Source organism: Leuciscus leuciscus (genome assembly GCF_965113295.1).
Source record: "Leuciscus leuciscus genome assembly, chromosome: 9".
Classification (NCBI taxonomy): Eukaryota; Metazoa; Chordata; class Actinopteri; order Cypriniformes; family Leuciscidae; genus Leuciscus; species Leuciscus leuciscus.
The window spans coordinates 39415095-39433860 of NC_138733.1; the positions used below are offsets into that span (position 1 = coordinate 39415095).

The 18766-nt window shown below is 41.3% G+C and overlaps 1 long non-coding RNA gene across 1 annotated transcript; it reads right to left on the minus strand.

Annotated features, from left to right (window-relative positions):
- Nucleotides 1–711: 711 nt before the first annotated feature.
- Nucleotides 712–1770, minus strand: LOC309506178. Its single transcript, XR_014208677.1, has 3 exons — nucleotides 1358–1770; nucleotides 1171–1275; nucleotides 712–1101 (listed from the first exon to the last, which is right to left on the minus strand). It is a non-coding gene; the product is annotated as an uncharacterized lncRNA (long non-coding RNA).
- Between the last annotated feature and the right edge of the window lie 16996 nt (nucleotides 1771–18766).

Genomic DNA, 18766 nt, shown 5'->3' on the forward strand with positions numbered 1-18766 from the left:
GAGACTCCATTAGGATGGCTGAATACCAGGATTAATTTACATGACCAAGCATTTACCTTACCTACTGCTGTACTTTCATCCCAAGCTCTAGCCTATGCTGTAGTCTTGGGGTTGGACTTTATTTTCTTCAGTGGGCTGCAACTCAATGTCATTGATCAAAAATACTCTTTCAAGCTGGATCCTTCAAAAGAGTACCCCTTTCAACCAGGAAATCCAAGTGTGCCAAATGTAAGTCCCCAGAAAGAGAGGTGTCAATTTAAGGAAGCCACACAAAACCTTTCTTTATTAACTTCTGTTCCCCCTCCATCATCACCACTGCAAATTCAACACCCGGACGGTATTGATGAAAAGATATTGATAAAAAATGCTGTGGACGCTGCTCATTTACCCTTTGATGATAAGCTACAGTTACTCAAAATCCTGAACGAAAGCCCTCAAGTATGTACTCTCCGTACTGGACGTACTGAGGTTCCGCAACACAGCATCTATGCCACCAGCCAAGTCCCCATTAAACAGCGACCATACCGTTTGTCTCCCCTCAAGCAACATGCTCTGGAGGAGCAACTTGATGAGATGTTGAGGCAAGGAATAGTTGAACCATCCCACTCTGGTTGGGCATCACCGGTGGTCTTAGTACCTAAAAAAGACGGTAAATTTAGATTCTGTGTGGATTATAGAAAAGTTAATTCTGTAACAGAAAGTGACGCTTACCCTCTTCCCAATATAACAGAAATTCTGGAATCACTCTCTGGGGCAGCCATCTTCTCTACAATTGATCTAAACAGTGGATATTGGCAGGTGACCATGGACCCCAACAGCAAAACCAAGACAGCCTTCATCACTCCTGCAGGTCTCTATCAATTTAATGTTATGCCGTTTGGGCTCAAAAATGCTCCCGCAACTTTTCAGAGGCTCATGGAGACAGTTCTGGGAGAACTAAGGAGAAAAATGTGCTTTGTGTACATCGATGACATCATTGAGTACTCGCCTTCAATAACACAGCATTTCCACGACCTCCAGACTGTCCTCCATAGACTAGAAACTGCTGGTCTCACCATAAACTTGAAGAAAAGTCAATTCTGTCTTCAAGAACTCACCTTCCTAGGACATGTTGTAAGTGTCAAGGGCATTTCAGCAAACCCCTGTAAGACTGAAGCCATTCATGCCTACCCTGTGCCTACGAACTTGAAGGAAGTTCAGCGGTTCCTCGGGTTGGCAGGGTGGTATCACCGATTCGTTCCAAATTTTTCCAAGATTACTGAACCCCTCAACGCACTGAAAAAGAAGGGACATAGTTTTCAATGGTCAATTCAGTGTCAAGAAGCTTTTGACCAGCTAAAGTCTTGCCTCACCTCACCTCCCATTCTGGGCCATCCCGATCTTCAGCGGCCATTTATTGTATACACCGATGCCAGTGACATCGGCCTGGGTGCCATATTAGCACAACGGAGGGATGTTGGCAGAGAGGAGGTTATCGCTTATGCAAGCCGAACCTTAACTGGGGCCGAGCTCAATTATACTGCAACGGAGAAGGAATGTCTTGCAGTCATCTGGGCCCTGGAAAAGTGGCAACATTACTTGGAGCACAAGCTTTTTACAGTTGTTACCGACCATGCTGCGTTGCAATGGGTCATGAACTCCACAAAAACCACCAGCCGCCTCATTCGTTGGGTTCTGCGATTACAGAAATTCGATTTTGTTATTGAGTACCGAAAAGGGAAGCTAAATGTAGCTCCGTATGCTCTATCCAGGTCTTCGGTTACCCCAGGATGTAACTTGTACACCAGCGGAAAAGACCCAGCACTGCCTGTGACAGATGTTGTCCTGTGGGAAGAACAGCACAAAGACCCCGAAGTTACAAAATTATTGCAAGCCGTTGCAGATAATTGTGCCAGTCTGGTTGACCAGTACGAAATAATTGAGGACAAATTATATCACAAAACATACCTGACTGTTGTATAATCAACTGCATTACAGAATCTACATTCCCAGCAGTCTCAGATCCACCTCAGATCCACCAGAATGTTGCCTCCATCTTCAGAAAAGACATCCTGACACGGTGGGGCGTACCAGACTTCGTTCTCTCAGACAGAGGCGCTCAGTTTGTTTCATTTGTTTTCAGAGAGTTATGTGAGAACTGGAGTGTTACTCCCAAAGTAACTACAGCCTATCACCTCCAAACCAACATGACAGAAAGAATTAATCGAAATCTCAAGAGCATGATGGCGGCCTATGTGGACGACAACCATCAGAGGTGGGACCAGTTCTTACCAGAATTCAGATTCGCCCTTAATTCAGCCGTTCAAGAGACCACTGGATTAACCCCAGCAGAACTCCAGCTGGGTAGGAAACTCCAAAGTCCAATGGACAAAATACTCTCTGGGCCTAATCTAACCCCAGACGCTGCCTCGTATGATGTAGTTCATCATCTCCATCATCTGCAAACTCAAGCCAAAGAAAACAGCAAGAGAGCCAAAATGAGACAACTAAGGAACTATAATAAAAATAGGAGAGATGTAACATTCAAAAGCAAGGATCGAGTATGGTTGCGTAACTTTCCACAGTCTAATGCACAGCGTAAATTTATTGCAAAACTAGCCCAAAAATGGAAAGGTCCTTACCGCATTATTAAGCAGCTGGGTCCGTTGAACTATCAAATAGCCCTTGAAGACACTGGAGAAGACGTACGTACAGCGCATGTTTGCAACATAAAAATGTGTTATCCAACGGCTGAGGAATTGGAGATACAAGAAAAGAAAAAACTCCTGGATATATTTCAAGAATCCTCTGATGACGAAGATTTTCTAGGATTTTAATCTGTGTTTTCTCTCTTTTAAACAACCATAGGTTGTTTTCTTCTACTAATGTCTTTATGCGTGTCTGCTTGGGCAATATGAGTTTTGATGAGATGTGTTACTAATATCCTAAGGAGTGTGTGTGTGTGTGTGTGTGTGTGTGTGTGTGTGTGTGTGTGTGTGTGTGTGTGTGTGTGTGTGTGAGGGAGCACACATGTAATGCAAGTCAACTAGATGGTTTAGTAACATTCTAACAAGTGAGTGCGAGAGAGTGAGAGTGCGAGAGAGTGAGAGTGCGAGAGAGTGAGTGTGTGTGTGTGTGTGTGTGTGTGTGTGTGTGTGTGTGTGAGAGAGTGAGAGTGAGTGAAATATTGAATGAGCGCACAAGATGCCAGTCAGCAAAATGTTTTAAAAACATCCTAACTAGTGAGTTTGTTTGTGAGTGAGTGAGTTAGTGAGTGACAGAGTGAGTGAGTCAGCGTAAGAGTGAGAAAGCGAGCGGACACGAAATGCGAGTCAGAGAAACATTGACAGTGACATATAGCAAAGTCTGGCGTACATCTAATTGCATGTTTTACAGGTGCAGCAATGCAAAGAGTGGTCCTCATGCTACTTACAATGCATATAAAGACTTTGTCATCAAGGACACGACTCTTTCTGGCTGCTACAATGGAGCACCTTGGGTTGCAGGATGCCACAGGTAATTGTGACCTTGACATACATAAACATAACTCAGTTACACACAAAGTTGATGTTATGTATAATTTCATTAAAGTGTGTGCAACTCATGCTCCTCCTTCAAGATGGAGAGTGGTTATATGACTATAGAACTTGACAATTGTCATATAAATGAAGGCGATCAGTACTTGTGTGTGAGAGGGTGCTGAACATTCCCTGCACAAAATGTGTGAAATTGTTACAATATGCATTATCTTATGTCATAACAGAACATCCGGAGTCCCTTGTCCCAGAAGGCATTAAAAATGGCTCAGAAGAAGCAAGGAGGATATGGCTGCACGATGTAACGTCCCAAGTGGTGGACAGATACGTCATGCTTAATGATGTCTCAGAGGATGCATGAGCTGTAACTGAAGCATCTGCCACGCCAATTCAAAAGAAGAAGTTTCCATGTCGCATGGAGGGGTGTTCAAAAACGTTCACGTCCAGACAAACGCATGAGAGGAAGAAACACAACCTTTTTCTGCCCACAGACTCCTCACCCAAAACAACCCCTCCCATTCACTGTGACCACAAGGAAGAGCACACTGTCGCAAGACTTGGTTTCAGCTTCCTCCTGATGGACATTCTTGACGCAGTTAAGGAAGGTGATGGTGATCGGCTCATGCGCATTTACAAAGTCGCCCTCCTGTTCTATAAAACATATGGAAACAGTCATTACGCATACAGCACATTTTTTCTCACCTTACAAGTGAATGCCGCGTTATCCCCTCGCATTGCTCACAGTGTAAAGTGGAACAGATTCTGGAACAGTAGAGGGGGTAAGGGGAGAAACATACCACTCGACTTACACTTGGAACATTTGAACGGCTTTCTTAAATCCTTCCTGAAGGGCCTCGGACCTAACTTGACTGAGCAGACAGCAGCCAGAATCAGCAAGTCTATCGGAGGACTAAAGGAGATGATGGAGCACACAGACGCAGAACTTCAGTTGTGAGGGCAAACTGGTGCCCATCATGTTCAGCACGATAATGACATACTTGCCCTGGTGGACATTATCAAGGAAGTTGAACTATTTAAGCACCAGCCAGGCAGGGAATTTGCCGCATTCCTTGGCTTCAAGAAAAACCTCTTGGCAAAGCTTAATTACAGAGAGCTTTGGAATTGGATGAGGGACAAAATTAAAGACTGGCGGAATGTACAAATTTAAACATCACATAGTGTAGGATGGACACTGACTGTAAATATTTCTGTATTTATTTGTATTTATCAGCAACAATGGTTGTTCTTAAAACCTTTTTTTTTTTAAAGTTATCCTGATGTTTTTGTACTTTGTCTATATTAAAAAGATATGTTGATTGGCAGTGAGGAAACACTCATTCTTAAGTAATTTCAACACAGAGGACACAATATTTTCACACAGTCATAATAAAAGTAAAGATTTTTATTGTCAATGCAGAGTATTTACAATTATTAACATTGTTTCAACATCTAGTCTGAGCTCTTAAGCAAAGAAAAGTCAGATTCAGAGCTACATGTTGCTACATGTTGATAGCATGTGGTCATGCTCCCAATCCTCCTCATCAAAGTAGCCCATGAAATCCATATCTGGCATCAAAAAGTCATCATGACGCTCAGCAGACTCACAGAACTCAAAGTCTCCAAATACCTCATACATTATCCTTAGAATTTCATGCCCGTGCCCAATGTGTGTTTTCTATAACCAGACTTTCCCTGTATATTTCTGCAAAAGATCTCTAATAAGGTCTTGGTCCTTTGAAGTAACTTTTCTATACTGATCAGGTGAAGAAATCTCTTGTAACTCTTCATAGTTGGGTAGTAGCTCTGCACAACCTGCAGAGTTACACTTACAGACAGAGTGCCAGTATGTACAACAATGATGTCCAGGTTCTACACTTTTTAAAATCTTTTTCAAAGTTAGAGTAAAGGACATGTCGAAAGCAGCCATTTCTGCTTTGGTCAATAACTCTCCGTACTGCCTCAGACGTTTGTGGGTGTTGTTTAGTGGCATTGACAACAGCATGTGCCTGTGTGCCATCTCTGCCAGCCCTGCCAACCGGCTGGAGCATGGCCTCCACATCATCAGGTACCCCATACATGATAACATGTGACACTTTGGGAAAGTTCACACCCAATCCAAGAGCAGTTGTGGCCACAACTACTCTGCAACTGCCCTCTCCAGAGAATGATGATAGCACTCTGCTTTTGTTGACAGGGAGTTCTGGCTGTGGAACATTCCTATTATTAAATTGTCACCCTTATGCTCTTGTTCTCCAGCTACCCAGGCATCCTCTTCAAGTTCGGCCTTCAGATGACAGAACACTCGCCCAACTATTTTTAATGTCTGGCAATATATAATTAACGGCGACATATTCAGGCCCTTCTCCTTGACTTCCCTAACTATCCAGTCCAGACAGTTCAGGGAATCAGTGGCGACTTGTCTCAGGCCAAGCCGCAGAGTCCAAATGCAACGGTTTCTTCACCATTGCTCTTGATTGGAAGTCAGCTGATGCGGTCAATGCTAACACAGGTGTACCTAACACAGGGGGGTAGGGTTGATGAGTGGTTATAGGAGTAAGGGTGGGGGAGGTTATCAAGGGAGAGTAGGTAAGCACCCCGAAAACATACACCAGCTTTGAATGCTTTGATTACATAAATGTTCTTACTGAGACAATACCTGTCCAGTGACATGGTACACACAGAACAACTAGTATCCTCTCTATACTATATTCTCTGAATGCCATATTTCCTTTTGCAGCCGTTCCCCTGGTTGAGAAATATCGGAGCACAATATAAATTCACACAGCAGTGAAACACAACTGTATTTTCAAATCAGGGACATGAGTGCTGACTTGACTCACACCAGATCGCATCTCAATCTCATTTGTAATTGAATCATTATTACTACAATTTAGTGAATTTACTTTCCATCACTTACCATTTATAGGTGAGATGAACCTATAAATGGTCGACCCGGTAGACCTCGGTGGCTAGCATCTCACGCCATTTTCGGCTTAGCCAAGACTCCGGGCTGCCGAACAAAATCTGGTATTGGCCTCCTCTGATTAATTCCTCCGCATCAGAACTCAGCTGTGCAGCAGAAATTCCCAGGTTGGTTGCCTCCCGGACCTGGTCCTCCATGAGCGCGACCAACGGTGACACGACCGCAACAACGGGGTTCTTTTGGCCACCAGCGGGGCTAGCTGGTAAATTAGGCTTTTACCAAAGCCGGTCGGTAGAAAGGCAAACACATCCTTCTTTTGTAGGAATTGTTCCAGGGCAAGTTTCTGTTCCGTTTTCAAAGAAAACTTGCCTTTTAAATCTTTTAAGACAGCAGCGACAGCGGCATCAACGGGTTGCTGCGCTTCGGTGGCCGCCATGCTGAATGTAAACAAAAAGCTGCTTGCCGTCGCTTCTCTGTCGTGATCGTGTTAAACCCGCCAATGGCGCCGGGTGGATAAGCCAGTTTGTGATTGGTTCCCGCAAATGTGAAACGGAAGCAGCAGAGATAAATGTACAGGTTTCCAGCCTGAGCTGCAGGGCGAAATCAAATCACCAGCAGATCAGGCTGGGTTTACCCAGTCTAGCGTTGACCTGCACTTTTCTTTGAAATTATGTTTGTTCTGTTTTGTTAGTGTATTTAGGGTAATTTTGGATACTTCAAGGGTTAGTTAGTTATTATCAGTTTTGTTTGTTATTATTTTGAGCCTTGGGTCTTCCTGAAGATTATACACCCACTGGTTTATGTTACTCTGGAAATACTCAATTTTACTTATACCGTATGCTCATCTTCTTCATCTTAATAAAACGTTTATTGTTTTTTTCTTGAATTTTGGACTCTTTTTGGTTTATCTTTTGGTCTGACGACTGGGCGTGGGAGTCATGTCTATTTTCTTTTGTTTAGATTGAACCTAGACGGATCGTATTAATGCCTGCATCGATACATTGGACCCATTTACAAGAGATTGGAGCTTCCTCTTATGTTCCACAGCCCCTCTTATACTACTTACATTTTTTCCTTCTGTCTAAGATCATTCTTGTTTATCAAAAATAAGTTATACAAGTTTGAAATTACATGAAGGTTAGTAATTGAAGTCTGAATTTGTTGTGTAAACTATCCCTTTACTGAGCCTAAAACAGGCTGTTATTTATATAATATATTATTTCTTATTGAACTGCAATGGACTGGCCATTCATCCAGGGTGTTTCCCAAAACGCTGGGACAAGTGGTTTGGGAGATGGATGGTTAATTTCTTATTTCTTTCTTTTGAGTTTGTAGTGGAATATTTCACAAACATAACCTTTACTGGTTTTGTGAGAATCACACTGGGCAGGGAAGAAAGAAAACAGAAAAGAAAAAAACAGTACAAGAGATAGTGAGAATGGGATCAAGAAATGACACAGGCTCCATGACCCCCTGTGTGTCGAAAACAAAGTCTGCTGTAATTATGCTGCACCAGAAGTTAAACGTGCCGGGAATTTTCAGCATGGGTACACAAAAATGTTGCATTTTTAAATATGGCAACCTTTTTTTTAAATGCAGTCGCACAAAAAAATAATAATAATTTGTGCGGTTTGTTTAAAGCCTAACACTTGTTAAGACGACAAACCTTGTTATAGTTGGCTCCAAATGTAATATGACGCAGCTGTCCTGAGGATTGTTCCTGTGTTGCATTAGTTATATTCAATACCTTTTGCTCTGAGCTCTGTGGCCTGTATTCTGAGATGCTGAAGTTTGGTTTGTGTTGGCTGGTTTGTGGAACATTGCTCAGAGGTAGGTTACTCCGAACACTTGTGTCTGGAAACTACATCAGTATGAGACAAACTCTACAGGGAAACAAACAGCGGTATTCCAATAGATCTGTAATATGTTTCCCAAAATGTCTTTGAGTAACCCTCCGTTTTAAGGTCAGCGAGAGGAATGTCCCCCTGAAAAATGTGTTGTGAATAATTATTCACACCATGCCGTGTATTACTAAGCCAAAATAAAACTATGGGAACTCTGAGCTGTCAGGGAGCAGGTTAGGGTCAAGAGAACCGTGGGTCACTGACTGCACCTTTGGAATTTTGATTGAAGTTGGTCCCTCATGTTAATAGGGTCCTTGAAGAGTCTTGGTTTGAAAAAAACAACAACTCTCTCCTGCTCAAAGGGAAGAGGGGACGTGAGAGCGATATTTGAGAAAGCAGCACCGGTGCGGCCAGCCTTTTATCCAATGTGATCTTGGTTTAAGCAAACATCCGACCTGGCGTGCGACTTTTCACAAGTGCCGAGGGAATTTTCTCCCCTCCTAGGATGTGAAGGTGTAGAAGAGGCTCTGGCTGGGAGGCAGGCAGCGGTACACACACTTAAGTGCCGCTCCGAGGACAAAACACAGAGGGGACAAACAACTGGAGGTGAGCCAGGCTTGGTAAATAGGCCCTGGTCGGGGAGATGCAGAACAGAATCATTTGCAGCTCATGCTGCGGTGTTATTATTTTTTTTCACACTTGACGCTAATTTACTTCCTCTTGGCTCTGTCTCAGTGTTCTCTGTCTCAGGCCTTTTATCTGTCATCTCTTTTTTTTTTTGGATGATCTCTGGTCCATATTACTCAAAGCAAATGTTCATTCGTATCCACTTCCTTTGAATTCAGGATTGTAGAAAAGCAAGGGTCTGGGCAGGGTATGCTCATTATGTTTTTTGGCCATTTTGTTAACAAACTACATGGTAATAAAAAGACACTAAGGTGGAGCTGCAACATTTAATACAAAAAGGGATTTGAATTAGTTAACTTGACAGGCTAAAGGATTGTTTCCGCAGACGCAAGCTCGTTGACATTCAGCTGTGGCTTTTTGTTGTGATGTATTGCATTGTTCTGTGAACAGTTTCCTCTCACAAAACATGTTTGGCTCAGTTTGCATACTAACAGGATATACATGATAAATGCGCCTGGGCGTTGTGCTTTTCTGTGTGGTCAGCTTATGTGGATCACGAATGCTTTCATCTCCTCAATGCAATGCTTTTCATTCATCCATATCCAAGACTCGCCTGACGTTCTCCGCCTCTCTCAGAAGCTCTTCAATGGTTTGTTGAGACAAGATTGTCGCTATTCCTATTAAAATCTTACTATTCTACTAAAAATCTTAATGTCAACGACAATTTCTAAAATGAGATATTTGTCCTTTTAGTTGTTTAATATATTTTGTTTTGAGCACTTTCAACAGAGAAACGGAACTTTACACCTTTATCCATTCACCCTGCATGATAATACCTGTGTATATTTAATTAAAAATGTATGACTGTGATATTAAGTGCAAAACCTGTACATAGTCAGTTCTGAGTATTGTGGAAGGAGTGTGGTCCCTTGTGAAAAAGTACACTTCCGCATAGTTTTAAAAAATGGTATGTAGAAGGAGGTGGAAAGCCTGGAGGCAGGACTGTTTTTAGTCATGGGCAAACTAGGCAGTCGCCTAGGGCGCCATCAACTGGAAGGGCGCCAATGTCTGGCACTTTAGCAGAGGTCTGTGTAAAGGGTGTCACAGCCACCCTGAAATATGATTGCCACCCCCCACTGGTTCTCCCAACACTATTTGGCTAGAGTACTGTCAATCTGATGATTCCTATATGCCATTTGATCAGAGAACTGTGCTGTCTGACTGTTGCATGTAAAGTTTGCGTTTGGAGCGCTCAACAACACCTTTAGATCACAGAGCTTGGTCAATGCTTTGGCAAGGTAACGATTTATTTTTAACCACACAATAACGCTAAATTCAAAGGTCAAAAAAAAAAAAAAAACGGAACAGTAAAAAGTGCACAAATCCTTATTTTGTTAGAGCAGTATTTGTGGTAGTCAAGAAATCACGCTGTGAAAAGGGCAGATAGCGTAATATTGCTCAGTGTGTATTTTAGAGGCAAAATAAACTGCACTCTTAATTCATGATGAATTAAGAGTGAAGTTATGTTTGGACTCTATAAAGCATTCATCTCTTCCTTGCACTTCCAAAAGGTGTGCTTTTCTGCACCAATGCATTGTTAAGAGCAAGCTGGTACCAGATTTCAAACAGTTTCTTGGAGAGTTTTGTGACATAAATGCTTCTGTTAAAGAGTTGCTACTTCAACTAGAGTCTGAGCAAGAAGTTAATAAGGATCATCTGCAATGGTTCGAACCTAAGGTAGAGGCTTTCAATAAATTTACAAATGAAGTGGATTTGTGGATTGACAATGCTCTGCAACATAAAAAGAAGTCAGTGAAGGTTAGTGAAGAAGTTGGCCCTGGATACAGTATATCTGCAACATCTAGGAGCTCCCGTAAGTCTAAAGCAAGCGATGTGCGCTCTGTTACTTCAACAGTTTCCTCTGCACGCCTAAAGGCAGAGCTAGAGAAAGCAGCATTACTAGCAAAGGCAGCATCATTAAAACAAAGGCAAGCTTTGGATGAACAGGAGTTGAAGTTTAAAGGCCAATTTATACTTCTGCGTCGGGTGCGCGTAGAAGGTACGGCGTAGCATACGCATTGACGTGTACCATACGTCGTACCCTTCGCCGTACCCTGACGCGCACCTCCTCAAAAATGTAACTACGCGTCGCGGCGACGCGGACCGCAAGATCTGTGATTGGTCGGCTGGATAGCATCGCGTTTCCTCCTACCCATTTCCGGAATGATCTTCTGCACTCTGCACCGCCCGCCCGCCATTTTTAAATTCCGAAGATCAGTGAAGAGCCATGGAAATAGACCAAGTGACCGAGAGATTGCTTGAAGAAGTGCGGAAATACAGCCATCTGTATGACTCCTTCAGTCGCCATTGCTCGTAGAAACCTAAACTCAAAACAGCCGCGAGGAATGTAAACACAGTGGAACTGGAACATTAAAACCCACCCGCGCCAACTAGCGTTTCGGCGGTGTAACTGCAGAGCAACACAGACATTCGCAGAAGTATAAATGCTCACGACGGCGTCGCCTACGTGCGTACCCTACGACGTACACTACGGCGTACACTCGACGCAGAAGTATAAATTGGCCTTAAGGCTGAAAGAGAGCAACTGGAAGTCCAAGCTGGGCAAACAATGAAACACAGAACTCAGGACAGGAACATGGAATTGGAAACAGCTACAACAACCAACAAACAACTGAAGCACAGAGGTTTAAATACAAAGGCAAACAAGCTAAACAAGATAACAAGGGGCGTGGCTAATAAGAAACAACTGGGGAGACTAATCAACATAACGGGGAACTGCTAACATGGTACAAGACAGGGGAACACAGACATGAATCATGACACTCTGCTACAAAAATATGTAAGCAGCATATGCAAAAGTTTGCAGTTTTGAGATAATGATAACACAGTTTCTGAGCGGTTTGTAAAAAAAAAAAAAATTGTCACTGAAATAAGGTCATGAAACCCTTACTGATTATTTCTACACAAGACTTTTGAAAATTGTATCACGTAGCCTAGAATATTTGCTCCAAACCTCCAATCAGATAAAATCAGATCAGATCAGATAAAACAATCAGATCAGATAAAACAATATCGTCGCTGTCGGGCGGAATCCTCGTATCTCCAAACCATTATTTTTCAGGAAATTAAAAAAAATGCATATTTTTTTAGTTATTAAACATTGTATCGTTAAAATTGGTATTATAGCCTACCTTATATTGCTATCATATACTGTTGTGTACTAACATTAACACAACATTTCCCCAAAATCATGTTTAATCAGAGATACAAGATTTATGACTTGGAGCAGGGAGACAGGAGGTTACGCTGTCATTGATTAGAATGGTACGGACACAGACGTCGCTGCTGCCAGCAGTGTTCATCAAAGTCTGCGGTCGCGTTAAGCCTTTTGGCAAGAGATAAGGCTTTAAGAGCTATTCAAATCTAATGATTGTGGCAACATACAGTACATCTTCCTAAACTCTATTTTAAACGTTTAAGAGCTATAAGTGATGCAATACGAAAATAAAACGATAAACTGACTAGCTGTCTAATAGGCGGAAATTAATCTGCACGCAAAAAAAGTCTGTGGTCGTGTTGACCCTTTTGACAAGAGAAAAGGCTTTAAGAGCTATTCAAATCTAATGATTGTGGTTACATACATCTTCCTAAACTCTATTTTAAACGTTTAAGAGATATGCATGATGCAATACCAAAATACTAGGCTGTCTAAAATAGGCGGAAATTAATCTGCACGCAAACAAAGTCAGCGGTCGCGTTAAGCCTTTTGACAAGAGAAAAGGCTTCAATAATTAACCAAAGCTAACGACTGGGGTTACATACATCTTTCTAAAACTCCTTTTTAAAGGTTTAAGAGCTATAAGTGAAGCAGAACAAAAAACGATGAGCTGACTAGGCTGTCTAATAGGCGGAAATTAGCCTAATCTGCACGCAAATTTACCTTCGTGGCTCACGGGCTTCCTTCTGCACCGAAGCATTACAGCTATCGATTTTTAACAAAACAGGCCTACTCAAATGTATCTAACCTAACTATTTTCACTCGTTATTGTCTAAAACACAGACAGAGTTATCCAAAGATAGGCTTACTTGGCGCCAGTAGACAGACCTTTTTTCCACCATAAATAAAACCTGCTACTTGGGGTATATTTTACATGCACAGTGCCAACTTCGAGTCAGTAAAATAATAATAAAAACAATAATTTAATGCTGGTATCCAAAACATTTAATTCAATTCAAGTATTATATTAGATACATTTTAAAACTTCAATGCACACGTATAATAAGCCTAGTAATAATAAGCCTAGTAATACGTAGACATTTAAAATACATTAATAACTGATATCATAGTTTAACACAGATTAAATCAGAGTTAAAGGGATAGTTCACTTTGAAATAAAATGTTGGTATGTTTTAGCTTACCTCAAGGGCATCCAAGATGTAGGTACTTTTTTTCCGCAGTAGTTTCAATTTTGATATTTTTAGGTCAAACCGTTCTTGTCTGTCAGTCATATAATGCAGGTATATGGTCACCACCTCAAAGAGCATGCACAGAGTCCAAATTAAAACAATTCCCCGTCGTCCAAATAAAAAAATTCCCCATCGTAAGTACACATTGATGGCCTAAGACACGAAACGAGCGGTTTGTGTGAGAAAACGAACAGTATTTATATCGTTGTTACCTCTTGAACACAGCCGCATCCAAATGATCTAAGGGCGCGGGCGGGTATAGATATATACACTAGATATCGCCTTGGCTACGGTTTCGTTCCAATGAACTGCAGTAGCCAAGGCGACACCTGCAGGCCACGAGGCCGGGGACACAAACAGTACTCTGGCGATTGTTTCAGTACAAGTGAAAGCAGGAAAAGGCAATAAAGTGGTGAATTCTTATGCTTTTCTAGACCCTGGAAGTAATGCATCCTTCTGCACTGACAAGCTTATGACAGAGCTCAACCTCTGTGGACGAACAGTTAATATCACCACTACCACTATGGGGGAGCAAAGGGTTGTGCGCAGCACTAATTTTACTGGTGCTGATCGAGAACTCGAACTCAAAAGGTCAATTCAAGAATGGAACAATTCCAAAATAGAAAACACCCTGCTTCAACGTGGCATCACGTGGATGTTCAATCCTCCAGCTGGATCTCACCACGGAGGTGTATGGGAGCGTATAATCCGTTCCATTAAGAAGGTTCTCAATGCCACTTTGAAGGTTCAGAACCTAGATGAGGAGGGTCTTCAGACATTTCTCTGTGAAGTGGAAGCTATCTTGAACTGTCGACCCATAACTACCCCCTCTAATGATCCAAATGATCCATTTGCCCCCCAGACTCTTCCTAGAGGAAGGCCTATATGCACGAAAAAGATGGAAACAGGTGCAATACATTGCCGACCTCTTTTGGAAGAGATGGATTAAAGAATATTTACCAGAGCTTCAAAGACGTCAAAAATTGATGAAGGTATCACGGAATTATAAACCTGGAGGTATTGTATTGATTGTAGATGAATCAGCACCTAGAAATTCATGGGTAATGGGAAGAGTTACCAAAACAGTACAAGATGAACATGGACTTGTACGCAGAGTTCAAGTTAAGACTAAAACAAGCGAGCTTGATAGACCCATCACAAAGATCTGTCTCTTATTGGAAGCTGTTTGAGACAGTGAGACAATGGTATGGACTGTAACTGTTTATTGTTATAGTACCTAATTTAACTTGTTTTACGCCCTTCTCTGAATTCGTTATTGCTTCGGCATTTACGGAGATGTTTTTGCCAATCACTTCCCGATCACCGGAAAGATCTCGACTTATACCTAGATGATTTCAGACTTCAACCAAACACAAGGGAGCACATTATTTTTGTATGCCTCAGCTCGTTTTCTGTAAATATAACTATCTATTATTTAAACATAAAAGAACAGCCATTAATACCGTTAAAATTATAAGTTTACAAAACAATAAAAAAAAGGGGTGTTCGTAAAAATTTGAAAATTATACACGTAAATATATGACCATATCTTTTAATACTTAAAATTAAGTTCTTCAATAACAGATATATAGTACAATTGTTTAACACGTTTAACAGACGGCTTTGCCCTTCAGCCAACCCGGATCCATCACCCTGCTAAATTAGATGATCTGCTAATTCAGCTAGATTATACTTCACTAAGCCGTGGCTCCCTCTTCCTTAAAAGCTTATACTGTACTTCTGCTTGTTCTCCGTTTTTAATGTTTTGCTTTTCTTTCCAGATTCATCTAGTTCCCATTCTGATTATGGCTGGTGGTTCCTTCCTCGTCTATATTTATGATATCGTAATTTAAATGTTTCATTAGTATATTGCTCACAGGTATTCAATTTTATGCAAGTATATTTATTCCGATTTTCCAAGTCTTTTCACTGTTACTTCTGTTCGCTTATTACTTAAAGGCATAGCTAAATCCTCTAGCAATTCTCTTATAAACGGTTGCTTTTACTTTGCCTTTATTGCAAAGATTAATCATTTCCGTCCGCAATGGCCTCTTTTCCACGTACACTAATATTCTGCTAGAAGCCGTGTTTCTAACTGCTTTTTACGGATTCATGCGTACAGGGGAATTCACTTCAGCAACCAAACAATTCAATCCTGCCCATGGTCTTTCCTTCTATGATTTACACTTCTCACATACATTCTTTACACTCTTTCTTAAGCACTCTAAGAATGACTCTCAAAGTTCCGGCATCACATTAACATTTTCTAATTAGCAATAATTTCTGTCTCTTTTCATCTATGATTAAATTCCTAAAAATCCATCCTGGATCCTCAGATCCCTCCCCCCTATTTATCCTACCTAACGGAGCACATCTCTCTAAGCCTGGTTCAGGACTCATCTAGTGTCTGTCCTCAAAAAGCTGCAGTCTATCTCCTCCCCAGTATACTGGACACTCCTTCAGGATTGGGGCAGCCCCTACAGCGGCTGAACGTGGTGTTTCTACTGCAGCTAACAAGATCCTGGGCAGAAGGTCTTCCTCTGCATTCGAGTCATATATAAGACCCGATTTAAAAATCATCTTTGAAGCTCAGCAAGCTCTTCAGTAACGATCCAGGTAAATCCCTATGCAACTACTGGTGGTGGTGTCATGCTCTATCTGTCCTGTCGATAGTCTTAGTTTGAATTACTCGTCTGAGTGGCTAACGTGACATTGTCTCTATGTGGCTTACTTGCCATTGTCTCTGTGTAACCTTGTCTCTGTGTGGCCTTGTGGCATATTGTTGCCTTGTCTTTTGTGCCTTGTGGCAGTGTGGTCCATCACGGCCTTGTCTCTGTGTGGTCTATAGTGGCCGGCTCTGTGTGGTCCATCGCGGCCTTGTCTTTGTGTGGTCTGTTATGGCCTTGTTCCGTGTGTTTCATAGTGGCCTTACTCTATGTGGTCCATCGTGGCCTTGCTCTGTGTGGTCTATCACGGCTTGTGTTTCCAATGGCCTGTCTCTATGTAACTAAGTTAGCCTCATTCTCAGTTAATGTTCACTATTCCCCAGCGCTTGCTTCCCTTCAACTCGTTTCCTGTAGCTCAAACAGTAGAGCATTGGAGATTATAACGCTAAGGCCATGGGTTCATTCTCCGGGGAAGCAATAAATGATAAGACGTAAAGTGTGTCTTGAAGTGTAATAGAAGTCGCTTTGGATGAAAACGTCAGCAATGGATAAATGTTTAAATGTGTATATACAGCAGCAGGAATATTAAAGGAACCGTATGTCAAGTCAAGTCAAGTCAAGTTTATTTGTATAACGCTTTTCACAATACAGATTGTATCAAAGCAGCTTCACAGTATTAAATTAAAATAATACAACAAAGTTTGTTTCAAGAGGAATTTATTGATTGATAAAATTAAATAAAATATCCCCAAAATATCCCCAACTGAGCAAGCCAAAGGCAACAGTGGCAAGGAACCGAAAAACTCCATCAAGTGACCTAATGGTGTCCTAAAACTCCATCAAGTGACCTAATGGAGAAAAAAAAACCTTGGGAGAACCCAGGCTCAGTCGGGGGCCAGTTCTCCTCTGGCATTTATGAGCTAGAGGCCGGATTGTAGTTTGAACTGTAGGATTATATGAATGCCTGGCTGAAGAGATGAGACTTTAATCTAGTTTTAAACTGGGAGAGAGAGTCAGAGCAACGAACAGTATCAGGAAGACTATTCCAGAGTTTTGGAGCCAGATGTGAAAATGCTCTCCCTCCTTTGGTGGTTCTGGATATCCTAGGTATGACCAAAAGCCTTGAATTTAGTGATCTTAAAGAGCGCGATGGATTATAGGGTGATAGAAGATCCGTTAAATAGACTGGAGCTAAGCCGTTTAGGGCTTTATAAGTCAGTAGCAATACCTTGTAATTAATACGGAACTTTATAGGTAACCAATGCAGTGATGATAAAATCGGTGTTATATGATCATATTTTCTTGATCTCGTAGGAACTCTAGCGGCGGCATTTTGGACTAACTGTAGCTTGTTTATTGAGGATGCAGGACAACCAGCTAATAAAGCATTACAGTAATCCAGTCTCGAGGTCATGAATGCATGAACTAACTTTTCTGCATCAGAAACTGATAGCATATTACGTAGCTTAGCAATGTTTCTAAGGTGGAAAAAGGCTGTTTTTGTAACATATGAAATATGATTTTCAAAAGACAGGTTGCAATCGAGTATAACACCCAGGTCTTTTACTGTAGAGGATAAAGTAACAGGACATCCTATGATGTTAAAGTAGTATTGTGCGAGGTTTTGTGGGCGGTTTTTTGAACCGATAAGTATTACCTCTGTCTTGTCTGGATTTAATAAAAGAAAATTACGCGTCATCCAATCTTTTATATCTTTAACACACTCTGTCAATTTGGAAAATTTAGCGTTTTCATCCGGCCGTGATGAAATATATATTTGAGTGTCATCAGCATAACAATGGAAACTAATTCCATGTTTCCTTATAATATTTCCAAGTGGCATCATATATATGGAAAATAACAGAGGGCCTAATACAGATCCCTGCGGCACTCCATAGTTTACTGGAGTTATGATCGATTTTTCTCCATTTAAATAGACAAAATGGTCGCGGTCAGATAGGTATGATTTGAACCAGCTTAATGCTTGTCCTTGAACACCAGTATAATTTTGTAGTCGATCTAAGAGTAATGTATGATCTAGTATCGAACGCAGCACTAAGATCAAGTAAAACTAGTATTGAGATACAGCCTTGGTCAGAAGCTGAAAGTAAATCATTTGTGATTTTAATGAGCGCAGTTTCAGTGCTATGATGCGGTCTGGTTTCTTAATGAGAGGTTTTATAACTGCCAGTTTAAATGTTCTTGGAACATGACCTAAAGATAAAGACGAGTTAATAATATTGAGGAGAGGCTCTTCCACTACAGGTAACACTTCTTTCAGTAGTTTAGTTGGTATAGGATCTAATAAACATGTTGTTGTTTTAGATGAAGTGATAAGTTTATTTAACTCTTTTTGTTCTATAGTTGTAAAGCACTGTAATTGTTCTTGCGGGGTGATAGTTGAAGCTGAATTATAAGGCGCGATTGAAGATTGAACGTTTACAATTGTGGTTCTGATGCTTTCTATTTTCTCAGTGAAGAAGTTCATGAAATCATTACTACTGAACTGTAACGGGATATTTTGTTCGGGTGACGTCTGTTTATTTGTTAGTCTAGCCACGGTGTTAAATAAAAACCTTGGATTGTTTTGGTTGTTTTCTATTAGTTTGCGGAGGTGCTCAGCCCTGGCCGCTTTTAGGGCCTTTTTATAACGTGACATACTGTCTTTCCACGCGATTCTAAAGACCTCTAAATTAGTTTGTT